The sequence below is a fragment of the Labeo rohita genome, chromosome 4 (genome assembly GCF_022985175.1).
Source record: "Labeo rohita strain BAU-BD-2019 chromosome 4, IGBB_LRoh.1.0, whole genome shotgun sequence".
Lineage (NCBI taxonomy): Eukaryota > Metazoa > Chordata > Actinopteri > Cypriniformes > Cyprinidae > Labeo > Labeo rohita.
In genome coordinates this window covers 30,890,067-30,898,117 of record NC_066872.1, presented here as the reverse complement: position 1 = coordinate 30,898,117, position 8,051 = coordinate 30,890,067, and positions in this window count along the sequence as shown.

The following is an 8,051-nucleotide window of genomic DNA, read 5'->3' as shown; positions in this document are numbered from 1 at the left end:
CCTTTACTTCCGCCTACCACACCATTTCAAAATAAAAGTCCGTGAACTGTCATATACAACATTACATATATATATATATATATATATATATATATATATATATATATACAGTAGTCAACATTTGAAGTGGATCAAAACCTTTCATTAATTTTGTCCTAAAACCAAAAAGAATACCTGTTCTTGTCTTAGGACAACTTTGATGAACTTTATTTTGATCCACTTCAGATGTTGACTACTGTATATATATATATATATATATATATATATATATATATATATATATGTAACCCTGCACCACAAAACCAGTCTTAAGTAGCTGGGGTATATTTGTAGCAATAGCCAAAAATACATTGCATGGGTCAAAATTATAGATTTTTCTTTTATGGCAAAAATCATTAGGAAACTAAGTAAAGATCATGTTCCATGAAGATATTTTGGAAAATTCCTACTGTAAATATATGACAACTTTTTGATTAGTAATATACATTGTAAAGAACTTTATTTGGACAACTTTAAAGGTGATTTTCTCAATATTTTGATTTTTTTGCACCCTCAGATTCCAGATTTTCAAATAGTTGTATCTCAGAAAAATATTGTTCTATCCTAACAAACCATACATCAATGGAAAGCTTATTTATTCAGTTTTCAGATGATGTATAAATCTCAATTTTGAAAAATTTACCCTTATGACTGGTTTTGTGATCCAGGGTCACACACACACACACACACACACACACGTCTGGTTTATTATCTTTGTGGGGGCTCTCCATAGGCGCAATGGTTTGTATACTGTCCACACTGTATTTTCTATCCCCTTGCCCTAACCCTACCCCTAAACCTAACCCTTACAGAAAACTTTCTGCATTTTTACTTTCTCAAAAAATCTCATTCTGTATGATTTATAAGCTTTTGTACCTTAAGTTACTAATGTAACTGATTAAACTTGATTACTTTTCTAAATTCTTTATTTTTATTTTTTTTTTATTAGACTAAATCATTTTGAAACATTTAACCCAGGTAGGGTTAACCTTACAGTAGTACTCAACACTGATTACTGTCAGACTTATTAAGATGATTAAAAAAATGTTTTTTAAGCACAGCCACCACAAAAGCAGACTTTAGCACCTCTTTTTACTTCAAGAAAGGTTAGCAATCAAGTTTTTGAACAATAAGATTTTTAATGTTTTTTAAAGAATTCTCTTTTCCGCACCAAGCCTGCATTTTTTTTATCCAAAATACTGCAAAAGCAGTAATGTTGTGAAATATTTTTACTATTTAAAATAACTGCTTTCTATTTGAATATATTTTAAAATGTAATTTATTCCTGTGATCAAAGCTAAATTATAGTTGGTGTCACATGATCCTTCAGAAATCAGTCTAATATTCTGACACATTTTTTATTATTATCACTATTTAAAACAGTTGAGTACTTTTTTCAGGATTCTTCAATGATAAGAAAGATCCAAAGATCAGATTTATGTGAAATAAAAAGCTTTTGTAACATTTTACACTATACCATTTAAAAGCTTGGAGTCAGTAGTTTTGAGGGTTTTTTTTTTTTTTTTTTTTTTTTTTTGAAAGAAATGATAGAAATTAATACTTTTATTTAGCAAGGATTCCTTAAATTGAAAAAATATTTTACAATTTTACTGTTTCTGCTGTACTTTGGAGCAAATTAATGCAAGCTTGGTGAGCAGAAGAGACTTCTTTAAAAACATTAAAAATCTTACTGTTTAAAATCATTTGACTGGTAGCGTAGTTCTGCGGTTAAATACAGATTTTAAATCATAAAAACATAGTTTAATAGCAATGATACAGTTTGTGAAATCACTGGCATCTAACAATGCTTTGGAAAAAGAAACAGTTAATCTTAAAGAATAAAGCATATAAAGAATGAAAAATTGTTGTCTCATATTTTAGTGCAGTCAATGTATTTTGGGAAAGAAATCAATCAAATCTGTGTGAAAATATTCATATGTAACCCCCTTTGTAATCATTAACATTTTCTTAAGCAACTATAATTTAATTACACATTTTTTCTCAGTAACTAACAGATTGCATTTATATTTATTTTGTAATTAAATTAAAATTATTTCCATTAAATGTAACTAGTTAATCACAGACACTGCCTATAAGGTGGAACAGGCACAAATCACCTTCTAATTAATACATAATCACTTTGCTAAGGTACAGAACAAATAGCAACCATTGCATTATAGAACATAGAGTTTTGATTTTATGCCATCACTCATGTTCTACTGAGAAACACTCTGCGAAGGCTACACTGATTGAATCTGATTTTGAGAGGACAGACTGAATGCTTGTGACAATGCCTAAATATTATTACATGATGCAAGTTTCTTGATGTCCTCATTCAAGCATGAAATCATCCAGACCATTATAAGCCAGGCCATCTGACACCCATTCATCTGAATCAAGCGTTCAAAGGACTTCTACATCAATCGCTCCAGTTTTTTCATAAACAAGATGTGGGGACAAGTGTTCCAGCTGAAACAACAAAAGGCCCGAGTTCCCCTTTGAATCCTCAGAAGTGCCAGAGTATTTTGGGTCACTGGCTTTCCATTCTGTGGTTCATCTCGTGTTTTTTCTGGCTTGGGAAATGCACTGAAGGAAGTTGGTCTTGCATGAAGAATATAATTACAGGTGGTTTTGTATCAGACATATATCCTCAGGGTTAAGGGTGGACCCACAGCTAATACATAAATGGGGTAGCGCCGCTACCAGACCCTAAAACAGAGTCGTCGATCATGGAGACAGAAGCCAACTGAAAACATCTACTGTGCTTAATGGCTTACAGGGCCAGCCGAAAATGTTCCCCTCCACCACTCCAAATGTATCTGGTGTCCTTGAGCAGATTGAGCAGATAAATATGTGCTAAATCAATGATCACTTTGCACGGCAGCTAAACGCTTGCAGAAATATTATAGACGTTGGGATCTGTGTTGCTCTAATATGGTTCTCATAAAACACTTCCTCATGGGAAGCAGCTGGGTGCAGTGAAGTATTGCTTTCACAATGACAGACTAGCAGGAGACACATTACAATACGTCCTACACACACTTTCACTCCAGGAAGGGGCTCATTCTACAATAGTTGCAATATTGAGAGCGTTGGATAGAAAATATCACTCGCATTATTGCATGGAAGAGGAAAAAACAAAAGCGCAACATGACAGTGCACAGCACTTTGAAGCTTAGCTGGGTTTAATGCAATAATCATAGGAAATCCGTTTCTAATTGCACAATAAACATCAAGAGAACTTCTTCTGACATCATTTTTTCTTCTAATTTTTGATACCTAAAGGAAAATTTGTTCTACTCTGACCCAAAATAGCCCTGCTGGGCCAAGGCAAGGTCAGGTACCACTCCCCCAACATCACGCTCTGTGTTAGGTGCCTACACAAGGAGCTCCTCTCATTCCTGGTGCTGGAGCAATCCACCATGGATGCAGTCCTGGGACGTCCGTGGCTCACCCAACATTCTCCTCAATTGGATTGGAAGAACGACGAGATCCTGCAGTGGAGTGAATACTGTCTTTAACATTGCCTGCCCCGAATCTCTCCATCTACCAGTTCCCAGATCCCGATTTGTTCTACCAGTGTGGAGAGCCCCAAGCCAGTAGAGAAAACCTCTATTGCACCAGAATACCAGGCATTCCAGAACGTCTTCAGTAAGCAGGCCGCCACCAAGTTACCACTGCATAGTCCATTGGAACTGTGCTATCGACCTGCTCCCTAGAGCGAAACTCACGAAAGGTAGAGTGTTATCCACTGTCCATCCCGGAGCAAGCTGCTATGGAGGAATATATTAAGGAGACTCTCTGACAAGGCTTCATCCGTCCTTCTACTTCGCAAGCTGCGTCAAGCTTTTTCTTTGCAAGCAAGAAAGATGGTGGCTTACGACCATGCATCGATAACCGGACCCTGAATTCACAAATCGTCAAGTATCCCTATCCGTTACCCCTGGTTCTGGCTGCCCTTGAGGAACTCCATGGAGCTTGCATGTTCTCCAAACCTGACCTGCAAAGCACCTACAACCTCATTTGAATCTGCCTTGGAGACGAGTGGAAGACAGCCTTCATCACACCTACTGGCCACTATGAATGTCGGCTGATGCCGTATGGGCTAGCCAACTCACCATCTGTCTTTCAGGGATTCCTGAATGAGGTGTTCCGGGAGTTTCTCCACCGATTCGTCATTGTTTATATCGATGACATCCTCATCTACTCCCGGAACCTGGCCTTCAGCAGCTGAGAGAATACCACCTATACCTCAAGCTATACCAAACTACCATCCAGTTCCTCGGGTACGTCATCTCTCCTCAAGGAGTACAGATGGACAACAAGCTCCAAGCCATTTGTGATTGGCCCTTATGTTCATCAGTGAAAGAATTACAGCGTTTTTCTAGGCTTTGCCAACTTCTATTGCTGTTTTATCCGGTCCTGCAGTATAATAACAGCACCACTCACCTCATTGCTCCGCAATAAACCCAAGCCTCTGTCCTGGTTTCTGGAGGCCCCAAGAAGCTTTGACCTGCTTGATACATCCCAATCCTCAGAGGGCGTTCATCGTGGAGGTTGGCACCTCAACCCTGGGTGTCGGAGCGGTGTTGTCGCAATATAGCAGAGAGACTCTTAAAGTACATCCCTGTGCATATTTCTCCCGCAAGCTATCCCCAGTGGAGCAATCTACTCGGGAACCGTGAATTGTTGGTAATCAAGCTGGCTCTAGAAGAGTGGAGACGCTGGCTGGAGGGAGTTATCCATCCTTCCCAGGTCATTACTGACCATCAGAACCTAGAGTACCTGTGAGATGCGAAACGTCTGAATCCCCGACAGGACCGTTGGGCACTCTTTTTCCAGAGGTCCAGAAGGGAAAACATATGTCCCATCTATTCTCCACCTTACCCTTCTGTACTCGCTCCATTTGTCTCTGGGCTCTAGACATCCAGGCAGCAAAACAGGCACTGGTGGCCAAACATGGCACAAGAAGTCTCCCAATTCATCAAGAGTTGCTCAGTCTTCTCCACATCTAAAACACCCTGTCATCTTCCTCATGGTAAACTGGTTCCACTATCCTTACCTCACCAACCTCATGGTCTCATATCGAAGTCGACTATATCACTGACCTGCTAAAGGGATGGAGAGCCCTCAGAAGTTCCAGTCGTGGACTACTGGTTCAGGGAGAGCGAGAGGGTTTGGGACTCAGCACACATCCATCTTCAGCAGGGAGTCAGGAGACATAAGATCCATGCTGATGCCCATTGCCTACCTGCACCGCCTTACCACTCTGGTGATAAGGTATGGCTGTCAACATGGGACATCCATCTCCGGCTGCCCTGCCATAAGCTGAGTCCCTGCTTCATTGGTCCATTCACCATCAGAAGGCAGATAAATGATGTCACATACCAGCTGGACCTACCACCCACCTACTGTATTACACCAAACTTGACCTCTCTCTGCTGTCTGACTTCCATCAGCTCCATCCAGATAAGCCACCACCCAGAGGACGCAGCCGTCCTTGTCGCTGGCAGCGGGCGTAAGGAGCCGTCGTGGAGGAGGGGAGGTACTGTCAGGGAAACATCAGCCTCGTCAGGTCCCAGCATCTTGCACGATCACAGTCACCTGAGTTCTGATTCCCAGCACCTGTCGCCACGTAATCAAGACCAGTATAAAGCCAATTTCACTCCTCATCAAGTCACTACCATAGACGTACCTGACTTACCTTCTGTTGGATACTTACCTGCCAATGCCGATCTCCTTCATCTGCTGCCAACCTCATACTAAGACACTTTTGAAAAGAAGAAAAGAGCTTGTTAGCTTACCAAGCTAAGTTGACTAGTTCTCCAGTAAAGTTGATGCTTACCTGCTGACTCTCCATTCCTCTGCACCCGATTCCTGTTGTCTAACAAACACCAGATGTCTTACCCGTTACTCGCATTGTGGTCTCCTTCTGTTTCGTGACACAAATCTTAGATGCTAAGATCCTTTATTATCTACTGATACACCCAATAATATTTAAAATATCAGTAAGCTTAATATATATAAAATCATTAAGTGGGTACTTGAAATTGGGAGGAGGCTGTCCCGAACCCTAACCCCTAAATTTCAACTAATGAAAATGATATAGAAATAATTTTTGCATTTTATAATATATTGTTGTTTTTAAAAATATATTTTTTTATTTTTTTTTAAATGAAGCTAAAAAAATATATATATAAATATTTTCTTTGTACAGTATAAAACTTTACGTGAAAAAAACTATATCACACATTTTCATGTCACTACCAAAACAGTGTATGTTTAATCCATTGGCTGAGACTGATTTTAACTAAACCCCTACATTTATGATCAGAAAATATTCATGCGTCACTCTCTCTACAAAGTGCAAGTGGATAGTTCTCATCATTTTGAGGTAAATGTGTTCAAAAGTATGAAAAATCTGTATGTAACTTTAAAGAATGTCACTACCGAACAGCATTTTTCTATAATTAAACATATTTTTGGGGGAGTTATTCCAAAACATTTAGCTTCTATGTGTATAACTGTTCAGAACTGTGCTAGCTAACCATGTGCAGATTAGCATCTTTGAGCTAGGTTCAAAAGTATCTAAAATTGTCACTTATGAAACAGTCAAGACCAAAACATTTGGTGGTGTTTCGGTAGTGACATCTTCATTTTTTTTGGAGGGTGTTATCCCATAAAATTGTCACTACCATAACAGTCACGACCGAAACATGTCATCATTGTTTTGCTAGTGACAAAAGGAAACACATAATCCTTTATTTGGGGGAAATAAACAAAATTGTAGTACAGTTATGCACATTTTTTTTTTTTTGTATTTTAGTATGTTTTAGAAGTATTTTAGTATGTGGGTTAAAATTCTGTAATGTGATGTGGTCGCTACCAAAAATGTTGTCATGGCCGAAACATGGGATGTTTTGTCAAAAATAATGTATACTGTATTATCAACTAAGATGTTATCATAATGTTTGGTTTAAAGAATATTCAAACTAATGAATCCTTAACTTTGAAATCAACTTTTTACCTTTTCGAAGAAAAACTGGATTCAAAATAGAACAAAAGTAATAATTACACTTGAAATGTTGATTTACCTCTGATAACTTTCTAATAAAATAGAAAATATATATATATTACTGTTTCGGTAGTGACAAATTTGAGACTTTCTGAAAGTACAAGAAATACCTTGGATACCTTGGTGTACCTTGGATATTATACAATTTGCATACATACAAAATTTGTGGGAAAAGACATTTTTTTCAAGACGTTTCCAACTGACTTGGAACCCGTTTTGTAGAATGGCCCATATATCATACATCTACATAGGTAGATGCCACATTTGCCCGCTCCTCTGTAGCAACTTCTGTTAAATCGTAAGCAAAGGCTATTTACTTTTCAGTGAACTTGCTATTGAAATACACATAACGTTAATGTACAGATTAAATTAGTGAAAAGCATACGGATACAATTTGCTATTACAGAAGTAGTAAAACAAGACTTAAGTATCACATTTTATCTTTCCTCATCTCTGGACCTGACAATTCGTCTCGTCACAACCTCAAATCTCCAGACCCACAGGTAGAAACCCTCCAAACCAAAAGGGGAAAAGATCTGTATCTGGAAAAATCACGGCCACAACGTTTTTTTTTTTCACAAAGATCATTTACAGTCAGTCTGTTGATGACCACCCAAAACTAACAGAGAGAACCATTATTCATTCTCAACAGAAGCCTCAAAGCCACAAACTCAACTGTACTTTCTTTCTGGCCTCTTTGAATCTATAAATAGACTGCATGATTCCTTTCACGTTTTAGCACAAAATGAGGGAGCCCCAATTGTTTCGACTTGGTCAGCCAAGGTAAAAACGTGAATAGCAAAATAAAAAGCTTGTTGACTGGATTCTCAAAATGAATTGATCTATAGGGCTGGGGGGCAGGAAAGTGATGAAAAAAGTAGACGTATGTGCGGTTGGTTTTAGGCTTGGTTAATGTGAAACTGCAGCCCAGACCAAG